The following is a 14,526-nucleotide window of genomic DNA, read 5'->3' as shown; positions in this document are numbered from 1 at the left end:
GCGAGGTTTCAGGCAGGAACCTGCCCTCAGGGAGAGGTTTCAGGCAGGAACCTGCCCTTGGAGCAGAATATGGAAGTACTGAGTCAGGCCTTCAAACCAGACCCTGACAGTAGGGAGGAGGCAGCCCCATTCCTCACAGAATCTGCTGTTGGATAGCTTGCTGTCAGTGGCCTGCCAGCCAGGAACCCCATTTACCTGCACCCTGGACCCTGACAGGAATCCACAGGTGGCCAGCTTGCTGTCAGGGGTCTGGCAGCTAGGAATCCTATTCACCTGCACATCTGTATAAAGTTTTAATACATTATATTAGAGGTCATGGTGGTACTGTTTTACCCACAGCGTCTATAGGAATTGCTGCAAATTTACTTTTTGGTGGAAGCACCTTTCATTCCCAATATAAATTACCGATTCCATTAAATGAAACTTCAATTTCTAGACTCAATATAAACAGTGAAGTTGCTAAAACTATTAAAAAGGCCCAACTTCTCATTATTGATGAATGCACCATGGCATCCAGTCATGCTATAAACGCCATAGACAGATTACTAAGAGAAATTTGAATGTTGTATTTGGTGGGAAAGTTCTCCTTCTTGGAGGAGATTTTTGACAATGTCTCAGTATTGTACCGCATGCTATGTGATCGGCCATAGTACATACGAGTTTAAAGTACTGCAGTGTTTGGGGATGTTCCAGAAAGTTGTCTCTTACAACAAATATGAGATCAGAGGATTCTGCTTATAGTGGATGGTTAGTAAAACTTGGAGATGGCAAACTTGATAGCAGTTTTCATTTAGGAATGGATATTATTGAAATCTCTTGTGAAATGATTTGTACTGGATCTATTATTGAAGCTACCTTTGGAAATAGTATATCTATAGATAATATTAAAAATATATCTAAACGTGCAATTCTTTGTCCAAAAATGAGCATGTTCGAAAATTAAATGAAGAAATTTTGGATATACTCCATGGAGATTTTCACACATATTTGAGTGATGATTCCATTGATTCCACAGATGATGCTGAAAAGGAAAATTTTCACATCAAATTTCTTAATAGTATTACTCCTTCAGGAATGCCATGTCATAAATTAAAATTGAAAGTGGGTGCAATCATCATGCTATTGAGAAATCTCAATAGTAAATGGGGTCTTTGTAATGGTACCAGATTTATTATCAAAAGATTACGACCTAACATTATCGAAGCTGAAGTATTAACAGGATCTGCAGAGGGAGAGGCTGTTCTGACTCCAAGAATTAATTTGTCCCCATCTGACACTGGCCTCCCATTTAATTCATTCGATGACAGTTTCCCGTGATGCCAGCATTTGTGATGACTATTAATAAATCACAAGGACAAACTCTAGGCAGAGTAGGCATATTTCTACCTGAACCCGTTTTCGCACATGGTCAGTTATATGTTGCTTTCTCTTGAGTTTGAAGAGCATGTGACATTAAAGTTAAAGTTCTAAATACTTCATCACAAGGGAAATTAGTCAAGCACTCTGAAAGTGTTTTCACTCTTAATGTGGTGTACAGGGAGATATTAGAATAAGTTTAATCACTTTATCAGTCATTGCTTGCATCACTGTTGTTTTTATATCATGTTTTTGTTGTTTTCATATCATGTTTTTGTCATTTTTATATCATGCCTCTGTTGTTGTTATATCCTTTTGTTACTGTTTATTTATTAATAAATTTATATATTATTTTCATATACATTTTACTAATTTCCTTTCATCTCTCACACGTCTATTATAGAGAAAGGGCAAATAGCAATATTAAAATATCTCTGCTAATTAATTCCCTTTTTAAAAAAATATATTTTATTGATTTTTTACAGAGAGGAAGGGAGAGGGATAGAGAGTTAGAAACATCGATGAGAGAGAAACATTAATCAGCTGCCTCCTGCACACTCCCCACTGGGGATGTGCCTGAAACCAAGGTACATGCCCATGACCAGAATCGAACCCGGGACCCTTGAGTCTGCAGGCCGATGCTCTATCCACTGAGCCAAACCGGTTAGGGCAATTAATTCCCTTTTAATGTGCACGAATTTCATGCACTGGGCTACTAGTTCTATATAATAAAAGCCTAGGTGGCGTCACACGGCGTTGTCACAAGATGGCTGCTGTGATATCATCACAAGATGGCAGCCACAAGATGGCCACCACAAGATGGTCACCCTCACATCATCACAAGATGGCCACCACTAGATGGCTGGCAGGGAAGGGCAGTTGGGGGTGATCAGGCCAGCAGGGGAGCAGTTAGGCATCAATCAGGCCAGCAGGGGAGTGGTTAGGGAGAGATCAGGCTGGCAGGAAGAAGCGATTAGGGGCAATCAGGGAGGCAGGTAAGCAAGAGGTTAGGAGCCAGCAGTCCCAGATTGTGAGGGGTCCCAGATTGAGGAGGGTGCAAGCCGGGCTGAGGGACACCCCCGCCTCGTGCATGAATTTTATGCACCAGGCCTCTAGTATATAATATTATCTTGACTGCAACTCAGATTCTTTAATAAAGTTAAGCAGGTGGTACAATACCCAAAGCATCTTGAAGAAACCTAAAAAGTACTTTATATTAGAAACTTACTTTTTTTTTATCTAAAACTATTAATGAAAAAAATGTTTCAGCTCCTAAAACCTAATGTCTGGTAAAATTAGTTAAAATTTGGTGAAAGAATAAATATGGTGAAATATCTTTAAAAAGCAAGTAATTTTTTATTATTTTTCATATTTGGTCATATTTGGCACTTACTCAAATTATTCATTTTCAATGAATTCCACATGTCCAATTTTATTTCTAACATTAACTTCAATATTTTGTTAAAATGCCATAATAATCTTTCTTATTTTGTTATGAAAAAGTCACAGGTAATATTTCCTAATATGTGGATTGAAAAAAAGCCCATACCAAGGTCTCTGTTGATAAAGGAGAATTTGGCTGAGATTTGCATTTTAATATTTTATTACAGTAAATAAATTACCAACAATACTGGAACATATGTGCTAGGTAAGAACAGCTGAGCCCTATCTGGACTCATCTGACCTTGGTCATTAGGAAATTAGAGTTAATTCAGGAAAACAGGACTGAAGCCATATGTGGTTCATAGCAAAGGTGGAGCTGAGGCTAGTGCAGTGATCTGTAAACATTTGGTTGTTAGCAAACCTGTCAGTCCTTGGAATAATTCTGGCAGTTTTATCTGAAAGCATCTGCAAACTCTTAAAACAGGATATCTGAAGGGAAGGGCAATGGAACAGAGGGAATTGCTCTTCTTGGTGTTACTGAGAGTTAGGCAAGGAATAAGAGGGAGGCAAGAAATAAATGAACATAATATGATGGGAAGCAAGTTTAAAAACAGTTACCCTTTTTTGGTGCAGTTAAAAAGCAGTTACCCTTTTTTGGGAGTTGAACCAGTATTAGTTCATCCTGCACCCTATAAAATCACTGACAGTCTCCAGTCACTACATTTAATTCCTTAAATGAGATATCTTGAATGTTTTGTGTCTGTTACAAATAATAGTAATCAGCAATATATTTCATTGTCATTTTGCCAAATTTAAATAAAATTAGAAAACCTGATTTCATTTGGTCAATGGAGAACCTTGAATATGCCACAATTTCTTGGCCCTATCAAATAAAAAGTTTTCCTGCCAATTGCAGGGGAATGTTATGAGGAATAAGTGAGAAAATTCATAAATTGATTTTAACAAACAGATTTTACTTATATTGCAAGTTTATGTAATCAATCAATGGAGAAACATAGTAACTCTATGCTAGGACTGCCACATAAGTCACTGCATTCCTACACCTATGCCTTTATTTTTTGTATTATTTATAACTTTTGGGAATATGGAAACAGCCTACCTCTCCTCCCCTACCTTCCTGTAACCTGACCTAATAACCCTACTGAGCCAGGTTCGCAAAAGTATCTTGAGCCCTTGCTGAAAGAGCATCATTAACCTGCATGGCTTATCACCCGAGACCTTTCCACAAAGGGAGACTCAGGGGCAGCGAAGTCTTATTTTAAATCTCAGCTCATCCTATGGATGCTTCACTTGCTTACTCACTTACTCACTCATTATTTCATTCCCATATTGACGGAGCACCAGCTTGGTGTAATGACCATGTCTGACACTGAACAGGCAGAGATGAACCAAAAACGAATCATGCCCCTGTCCTAACAAAGCTTAAAGTCTCCTAATGCGTGACAGGTAAACTAAGAATTATAAAATGGTGTGACAGCTGAGGCGTAACCTAATTGATGAGAGGTGGGATGACAGAAAATCAGAGGAAGTAGTTCTCATTCCTTTAAGATTCAAATCAGTCACAGTGTTGCTGGTCAAATTATCGGAACAAATTATTGTCTGTCACCTTGCCAGAACCTGTTCTAGGTTTTCTAAACTTTATTGAGAGATGATGCAAACCTCAGGATATGACTTACAGCTGGTCTTGCCTTTGTTTCACAGAAAAAAAATTAAAACATGTATGGGAACAGAGTCAAAGACCAATCCAAAGCCTTATAGCAAAACTCTTTTTATATTGTAATCTCTTCTCTTCCCTTTCTGTCTGGTACCCTTTATCCCATAGAGAGTCCTTTATTTTATGGTTTGGATTCCACCACATACTTTTTTTCCCCCTCAAAACTCCCTTTACCTGACAACATTTAAGCATATTTAAGTCTTTTAGATCTTAACTTCCTTTCCTCTAGTTAACTTTCTTTCACCCAAAATGGTCTTTCTAAATCTCAAACCGGGCCATTTCAAACCATACTTAATTAACTGACGTATATAGCTCCCTGTTACTCCTAAGATGAAAGGGGATTAATAACACAGGTTACAAAACTTTAACAGGCAAAGTTCAGTTGTCTATGTCTTCCTTATTCTTCTTTAACAAACTTCTTTCTAACAGGATATACATTCCTATCCTCCCCTTCATAGCAATTTGGCCAGTTAACCCAATTGTATCTCCATTGATATAATTAGGAAACATTAATGGAGCTTTGATGAATTCTTCTTGATAAGGCAGACTCAGTTGGCATGTTCCCTGTGCTTCCCTAGACAGGTTCAATGTCCTCATAGTACATATACCCAATCTTGGCAGTTTTTAATTATGCATTCTATTGGTTCATTTCTGTATTCTTTATGACTCTTGTTGAGTCATAGTGTTAGATATATCTTTGTACCTAGTACGAGTATTGGCAGAAAGGCACTCTGTAAATGTTTCAACAGATGAGCAGAGTACATTAATGAAATTATAAAAGGCAATTAGCTATGAAAGACCAGGTTATTATCAAAACTTTTTAGCTGAAGATTCATCCCAAGAAAATGAAATAATATATTTATTATTAATTCTGAGATGTATTAACTATACATAAAGAGTTTTTATAGAACTAGAGGCCGATGTATGAAGACACATGCAAGAAGGGGCCTTCTTTCCCCTGGCTGCCGGCACCACCTTCGCTCCGGCCCGGAGCCGCCTTTCCGCCTTCCCATGCTGCCCAGAGGACCGGAGCAGCTGGGGCGGTGCCATGGCAACAACGCAGGCAACCCGCCCCACCCCCGGCCACTCGGCGCCTGCGTATGCAAATTAGCCCGCCATCTTTGTTGGGTTAATTTGCATACTCACTCCTGGTTGGCTGGTGGGCATCACAAAGGTACAGTCAATTTGCATCTTTCTCTTTTATTAGTGTAGATAGCTGAAGGAAATATTCAGATCAATCATGAAAATGTATTAAATCTCATTTTTATGCAGCTATGTTTAAATAATGGGATAATTTCCACTAACATTGTAATTTATTAAAGGAAGACTTGGGTCAATATTGCTACTGATAATAGAAATAACACATATTCTTAGAAGCTTTTAAAGAACTACTGTTGACTGAGAACTTATTATGTGCAAAATGCTGTGTTAAGCACTTTAAGTACACGGTGTTATTTAAACTCTTATATCCCTGATGGATAGGTTACGTGAAATCCATCAAAAAGGTGAGAAAAGTGAGATTTTAGGGTAATTAAACATCTCAATGCAAGGTTTAAGGCAGACTGTTAATTTATATGCTAAAGCAAGTTGCTGTGACTTATAACAGTATACACAATTTTGCTAAAATTGTTTTTCTGTAATTAGTCTTTTGTGTTATTTAAGACAATGATTTAGTTATAAACCAAAATATATTTTCTAAAGTAAGTACTATACAATGAAACAAAATAGATGCAAGACAATAGATTCTGGCTCACTAATTAAACAATAATAAATTTAAGAGGAAACACCCAAAATACTTCCACAGAAGAATAAATATGTAATGAAACCCAAAGAACAACAACAACAAAATCTAATAGAAATACAAAAAAAGAGAAAAAACAGAATGCTGTGCATAGTATGATTGATTTAAATAGTTTTCAAGAACCATCCTTTGAAGTTAATTTCCAAAAATGATCATTTCAAGCATGTGTTAAGTGATTCCTCAATAAAGCTAAATTTAATCTTATGAGTGTGATAAGAATAGTTTGAGTATATGAGTACATGTGTGATATGCTGACAACCTGTTCATCTCCCACTTAAACCCATGAGGAAATGTAGGAAGAATATTTTAAACACATAGAGGCTAAAAATGATCCAAATCCCAGGCCAACATACACAAACACAAATAAGTATCTACCATTTGGCAGCATGTGGTTCCTTCCAGGTGGCAGTGCTAATAAGAATAGATAAGACAGTGATATGATTTTATTACTGTATACTGTCCTCCATCAAAGGCAGTGGGAGAAACAACCTGCATGTATTCTAACCTTAACAATTATGTATTTAACTAAAATTACTTTCCACATGACCTCATCCTTTATTTGACACAAAACTCTACTAGAAGCTTCTGTATATACTTAGAGTAGAAATAGCAAAGTCATATGTAGCTATCCCTCTAATTAGTATTCATCACTTCCTAGTATGTAATAATCATTACAATTTAGTATAGACGTTTGAGTTATCTTTTATGTACTGTCTCAATCATATTGGTAATTAATTTTCTTCTCTTCTATCAAGGTAGTCAATTTGGTACCTAACTATTTTCTATTTTATTTTTTTATAACTCCCATCTTTGAGTTAGAGCCCCACATTGGGTGGATAAAGGGTCTGATTGTCTCATTCCATTTTATGTCTGCTTGCAGAAGCTTAAGCTTTACTTTTGTTCAGTACGTTCCGTAATAGGGATGCCGGTGCCAGACCTCTTTCTCCACAGACACGGTCACTCAGGAAGAGTAGATTAAGTCTATCAAGCTTTTTATACGAGACCTATGTTGTTTTCTAAATAGGTCAATCCTCCAACTCTCTTTAATCACAAATAACCTTCTATATAATCCATAGAACTTTCAACTTCTATTTCAGATAGTTGCTCATATTTTTAGAGTGGATTACCGAATACACAGCAGTATATTTAAAAATTTTTAAAAAGCAAATGAATAAACCAGACTTCCAAAGTATAGTTACAGGAAATATGTATGTGCATGTGAATGTGAGTGTATTTTTCTATTTAACCAGCCAGTGTTATCAAATTTTAGAATAAGGAACAACTATTAAACTGAAAAACCTATCTATCTTCCTTCTAGTTCATTGAACAAAGTGCATATTTTGCTTATGGAGTTTATTTTGGAATGTTACCTAGTTAATTGTACATAAGTGATTTGTCAAATTATAGTAAAAGGAGTCATTTAAAATGAAAATAAAATACAGTTAATTATAAAAACTAAAAAGGAAAAGTATTCTGAGAGGTATTATCTATAAATTATACATAAAGTTATTATGGAATTGCTGAAGGAAATATTCAAGCTTGAATGTATATTTATGTCATATAATATCAACAAACTTAAAAACAATGTAGATTGCTTGGATAAATATTTAAATCTATCTATACTTGTAAAAACCAAGAACATTTTCTGATATATTTATATCCATAGCTTTTAATCTTTAAATGTGTTGGCATCAGCCTGGCCATATTGTGGTTGAAACAAATGAAGAAAACAAAAACTGGTCCTAGCCAGTTTTTGCTCAGTGGATAGAGCATCAAATCCAGTTCAGAGCACATGCCTGGGTTGCAGACTCAATCCCTAGTAAGGGACAAGCAGGAGGCAGCTAATCAATGTTTCTCTCTCATCATTGATGTTTCTATCTCTCCCTCTCCCTTCCTCTCTGAAATCAATAAAAATATATTAAAAACAAAACAAAACAAAAAACACACAAACTGACTCATACTCACAAAAGCAACTTTTTAAAATTGGAAATCCTTTTTGGATTGAGTTGAAGTTTCAAGGTCACTTTAAAAATTACAACCATAATTCAACCTTCTCAATACATAAGCATGGTAACTCATCTGCAACTAAAAATGCATGAAATTAGATATGGATGAATTTAGTTCAATAAAAGAGACAGCAACTGAAAATATGATGCAAAATGAAAATATTAAACCTAACACAGAAATGTGAATAAAAATGTCAAGAAATCTCTAAAAAGACAAAAGAGTAAAATTCCAGGTCATCACTTCCACTTTCATTAATGAGTATTAAAAACATAAACTAGCAATTAACTAAATGAAAGTTAATTAATAGCATTAGTGAAATTTGAAGTATAAATAATATAAAATATCTGAAGAGAAACAAAGTTCAGTAAACATAACTTTTTATATATAATACTAGAGGCCCGGTGCATAAAAATTTGCGCACTCGGGTGGGTCCCTCAGCCTGGCCTGTGCCCTCTCGCAATCTGGGGCCCCTTGGGGGCCGCTTCCCCTGGCTGCTGGCACCAGTTTTCCTCTGGTGCCCGGAACCCAGGCTTTCGCTCTTCTCCGGGAGGGGCCCGCGCGGTGGGCGAGGGGCTTAGCTCTTTTAAAAATACTTCTGAATGTTTGGTAAATAACCCTGTAGGAATCTACTTTCTGAAACATGCTGGTTGTTAAGGGCTGATTTGGGTAATCAACAAAATGTATGTTAAAATCCTAATCCCCAGAACCTCAGAATGTACCTGTATATGGAGATAAGATCTTTAAAGAGGGGATTACATTAAATTGAGGCAGTTCCAGTGTGACTCTTAGCCCATCTCACTGAAGTCCTTATAAGAGGAATGTTGGGGTCCAGCCCCAGCAGGTCCAGAGGTTCCCAAAGGGGTGGACGGAGTTGGCGAAGAAGGAATGACACAGAGGCAGCATTCAGGTGATCATCATAGCCAGGTTCTCTTTTTATTGTCCTGTTACATCTATATTTAAACTATTTGATCCTATAAGCATGCCTCTATAAGCTTTTTTTTTTGCCAAGGAGAGCATGGGGTCCGTTTATTGGGGGGTCAGTCAAAGGGGGAGCTGGCTAGGGTGGGGTAGGGCAGCAGCTTGTCTGGCCCCCAAGAAACCCAACTTGAGTCCAGAGCCTCGACCACTTTGAAGCCAAAGTCTTCCTCCACCTTTATCTGCACGGGGGCCAGCTCCGGAGTCAGCAGGACTCCTGCCCAGCACCCTTCCCGTGGCACTCGCTGCCTCTTCCAACCACTGGGCCCTCACCAGAGGCCGGGCTGCTGGCTTCTGCAGGTGCTGGTGTCCTCCTGGGCAGGGACAGCCCCTCTTTCTCCGGTGGCTCATTCTCAGCGTTGCCTCGGGTGGGGGCATCTGTGCCCTGGCTGCCCTCGTCCTCCAGTAAGATGGTGAACTGGCTGGCCCAATAGTCGTCACTGTAGGAGTCCAGCACCCTCATGAGGAACCTCCGTTCCTGCTGGAGTCTCCGTGTTATCCTCTGTACCTGATGGAGCCTGTTCAGGACCTGCTCGTTCACCTGCTCGATCTCTCTGCAGCGCCGACCCAGCACCTAGTACTTCCTGCGATTGAGTTCCCGTTGGCACCGCGGCCGCTGGCCTTGGTCTGCCTCCTCCTCTTCACCTCACTCCTGGAGGCTGGAGCTGTCCAGACCCCTAGACACGAACTCCACTTCGGTCTCAAGCTTGCTCTCCAGGATGTGACCACTGAACAGTGGAGGCAGCGCCAGCTCTGAGCAGGGAGGTGCTAAGAACTCCTCAAAGCCCACGGCTGCCATGGACCCCTCTCTCTGCTCCAGCTCCATTTCTCCCTGGCTCCCGGCAGAACTTCCAACCTTGCAAGCCTCTTAAAGTGCAAAACGACTCGCCCCATCCAATTTCATGGCCAGGCACACAGGCTCCGGCTGCTAAGCCTCCTGGGAGTTGTAGTTCTCTATTTCCCACTAGCTTTCCTCGCCCCACCCCCACCCCGAGTCCCCGCTGAAAGGCCCTGCTTGCCGCTGGACAGGCATCTGAGTCACCTCCATCTTTATTCCTGTCCCGACACCACGCAGTCTGACCATGGAGACTCTCTGCTTGGGAGGCCCCTGGGTCTCCTTCTGGGGCCTGGCTGCGTCACCCCCGGGACCGGATCGCGTGCCCCAGCAGTGACACAGCCCTGGCCCCTGGGTCTCCTTCTGGGGCCTGGCTGTGCCCCCGAGACCGGTGACACAGCCCTGGCCCCTGGGTCTCCTTCTGGGGCCTGGCTGTGTCGCCCAGGGACCAGATCACGTCCCCAGGCAGGGATGCAGCCTGGCCTCTGGCCCCGCCTCTGGGTGTTCTCTGATCACTGGTGATCTGTGATCTGAGAAGCCCGGAGGGGCAGGGAAGAGGCAGACATCCCCTCTTCCCTGCCCCACCCGGCTTCTCCAATTACTGGCCCAGGGCCGGCAAAGGCGGCCTGGCTTCTCCGATCACAAAGGCAGCCCAGTTCTCCGGCTCTTGGCTGTCACTGGGTTCCGTCACCAGCAGGCGGCTTCTTCCATCCTTCCCCTTTCATCTCCCATCATTGTGCCTATGTATGCAAATTAACCGCCATCTTTGTTGGCAGTTAATTTGCATATCACCCTGATTAACCAATGGGAAGCATATAGGAGGTACGGTTAATTACCATGTTTGTCTATTATTAGATAGGATATACATAATTATTCAACTTTTGAGAGAATCATTTCATCTATTTAATTACTATCAGAGAAAGTAAAAATAAGGCTCTAATTTACCTTCAGTATTTATATGTAATAATAATTTTGCATTTAAGTATTCTAGGAAAACAAAGTACTTTACTTTGAAACTTAGTACCTGTGGAAGTAATAATAACCAAAAATATCTAAGATACAATGCAATATTATTTGAACTTTTACTGTTTAGTCATTATTTTTACAGCTAGATTTTCTATCCTGCCACAAAAAGAGGTTTTTCATAAAAAGCATTAGTCTTTTTCTCTAGAATGTATTTGTTAAATTTTTACTTCCCATAAAACTGATTGTGACCATTTCCAGAAGGCACATAGTACTCTATAAAGAGAAAATAAACAATAACTTCTTTTTATATGGACAGTGTCAAATCAATACATCCAAATGTCTGTTGTACCTTCAAAGTAGTCACTTAATTTAAAATTTGCTTGCATTTTAAATGTTTTTAAGAATTGCCTTCAGATGTTACACTATATCTTTTTAAAATGAATAATAATTGGTTTAGAATATTAGTTATATTAGTTTCAGGTATATAGTATAGTGATTTAATATTTTTATACCTTCCAATGTGATCACCCAACTAATTCTACTAATCCTCTCTCACCATGCAAACTTATCCCATTATTGACGATAATATATCCTTTTATTTTACTTACTTGAAATATGTTTTTATTTATTTCAGAAGAGGAAGGTGGGGAAGAGAGAAAGAGAGAGAAATATTAATGAGAGAGAAACATGGATAGGGTACCTCGTGCACCTCTCCTACTGGGGATGAAGGCTGCAACCCTGACATGTGCCCTGGCCAGGCATCTAACCAGCGACCTCTTGGTGCATACCAGCCACACTGGCTGGGCTATACTATATCTTTTTAAATACTCTCATTATTAACTCTTTTATATCCTATTAGGGACAATTTGCATTTGAAATTAAATCAAAGTATTTGGAGTAAAAAATGTATATTTAAGCCATACACTATTATTGTTGTTGTTGTAAAGGCAGAGATAGCTATAAAGTAAAGGAGCTGGTTGATATTTGTGCATGTAAGTGTGTTCTAAAATTATTTCCAAAATGAAAGCTCTGTGAATATTTTTTAGCAATCACATTATCAAAGGTGGTGTCCTGAGGCATTCCCTTTGTGGAATGTCATTCATGCTGGATATAATCTATAGTATTAGTACACATAGTCCTTTTTAACTTTAGAGGTTTTTTATTTATTCTGTTTCCATTTATTTTATAGACAAATAGTTATATCTAAACTAAATCTGTCTGCAATCTTTTTAACACCTGTGTAGTAACATGAAGTGAAATTGGATGTTTCAGTTGAGGTATCAAGAAAAAAGTGATATAAAACACTGAATAAAGTGTGAAAAACACAACCATGAAGACATTTCATAATAGATCTAGAAGCAATTAAATGATTTAAAAAGACAATGAAGAAGAATAACAATGAACAGTTTGAGGATAATTTAGGAGAGAGCTATGCACTGGTTTAGGTGGGAGTATGTGTGGCATGTACCTCATATTCATTCCCAAACTGGTTGACAGGTAACAACTACCACAGTTGACACAGAGAACCAGTGCCCCTCACACAGTTAGGAAAGCCGAAGAATAAATGCCTATATGAAATGTGACAGCATCCATTTCCAGGGTGGCACAGAGGTGTTTCAGTCCCAGGATGAAATGCAGGCTCTGAGTAAGAATGTTAGTGTTTGCCCAAAAAGAGCAGTTGCCACAGGAAGAGGCAGCTCTTTCCCGTTAGCATCAGCCCAGCATTTGCTGAGGTGGACGTCACACTACTTCACCAGGAGCCTGTTGCTGATCCTAATGAATTTGCAGATGTTGAGGAATGCTACCTTTGCTGATGGAGAATTTCCTGTTCCACCATCCATCAAAAAGATGCCAAGAAGGCATCAAACCAGATGGTAAAGACAAGTTTCTAGATAGCAGTTTGACTGACTTCAGCCCTAAATTTTGGCTGATAACATCTTTTTGACTTGATAAAGGTATAAGACCTGCTAGTACAACCAACTAATTTGCCTAAGCAAATGCCACCAGTTAAATATCTATGTGAATGAAGCCACGGCAAAATTAATTATATGCCTTAAAAAGTTGAGGCATATAGCACACTGAAAACTATTCCTTAAAATAATTTTACAGGAAAGAAACCCACAATGTTTGAACATTTATTTCAAAGGAAATAAAATGCCATTAGAATGCCTCATGGAATTTTTAAAGTATTGGTAGTTACTTTTAGAATACACGTTCCATTATTACTAAAATAATTAATTAAAAATTAACTTTTCTTTCAAATATTTCCTAGTACATTGCCATTTAAAAAATATATATAGCTTAACTTACAATAAAGCTATAGCTATTTATTGCACACAAGTGAAGTAATCAAATATGCACACATGTCTGCTCTTACATTTCATAATTTCCAAAGTATCCTAAATAAAATAATGATTTTTAGTAAATTTTCCTATGCCTATTTAACTAGGTATCTGATACACAGTCATACAACTTCCTACCTAAAATCATATACAGTCTTCTTGAATGTGTACATGTAACCCATACACGGCAGACACTTGGAAGTTATACAGAAAAATTCAGAGAAGTAAAGTAGAGATTTATGAATTTTTCTCAATAAGATGCTTTAGGTAGTAGTTAATCTGGAAGTCATTGCCTTCCACTGAAAGGCCTGAAGTCTATATCAATCTCTTTATTGCTGCCAATAGGAAAAGAGAATTTTCTCCTCTTTTTTAAAGTATTTTTTAATTGGTTTTAGAAAGAGAGGAAGGGAGAAGGATAGAAACACATCAATGAGAGAGAAACATCAATCAGCTGCCTCCCGCATGCCCCCTACTGGGGATCAGGACTGCAACTTAGGCATGTGCCCTGACCAGAGACATCATGGGTCGATGCTCAATCATGGAAGTTTCTGCTCTTTAACAGTGTCTGTTGAAGGCATTTCAAAGAGAGTGAAGTGTAGATGAATGAAGAGCTTTATTTTTTTTAAATCACATCGATCTAAGCTAGAAACAGCAATAGTATACAATTATAGAACTACAGTTTCTGAAGATGTACACAATCTTTTATATACAAACAAATGCAAGCGGAGACCAAATAAACTTGAGAGTGCATATACAAGCTCTGCCAGAAATAACCATTATAATGAAGTGGGGCACTGTTCATAAAAGGGTAAACAAAAGTAAGCCCATGGTACTGAAATACTTTTTTAAAAAATGGTTTGTTAGTTCCATCTCCCAATTCTTTATCATTTTCTAAAATTTATCTTCATTGTTGAATGTATTACAGATGTCCCTTTGTGTCCCCCGCCATCCCTGCAAACCCCCTCCTAGGTCTTCACCACACTATTGCCTTTGACCATGTGTTATGCATATATGCATATGAATTCCCCAGTCAATTTTAACCCATCTACCTCATTTTTTGTGTTAAGAGAACATGGAGTAAATATCTACGTGACCAAAAATTTCAAAAACAAAAACTGATGTAATA

General features: G+C 38.6%; 1 protein-coding gene and 1 pseudogene across 1 annotated transcript in view; both read right to left on the bottom strand.

Annotated features, from left to right (window-relative positions):
• Positions 1–14,526, bottom strand: part of GRIK2 (glutamate ionotropic receptor kainate type subunit 2) — a 552,508-nt gene that overhangs the window by 38,273 nt on the left and 499,709 nt on the right. The window lies entirely within an intron of this gene.
• LOC106698818 lies at positions 9,294–10,114 on the bottom strand (annotated as a pseudogene).

This window comes from Myotis lucifugus, unplaced genomic scaffold (assembly GCF_000147115.1).
Source record: "Myotis lucifugus unplaced genomic scaffold, Myoluc2.0 scaffold_240, whole genome shotgun sequence".
NCBI lineage: Eukaryota > Metazoa > Chordata > Mammalia > Chiroptera > Vespertilionidae > Myotis > Myotis lucifugus.
The sequence above is the reverse complement of the archived record's forward strand: the minus strand, read 5'-3'. Positions and strand labels throughout refer to the sequence as shown.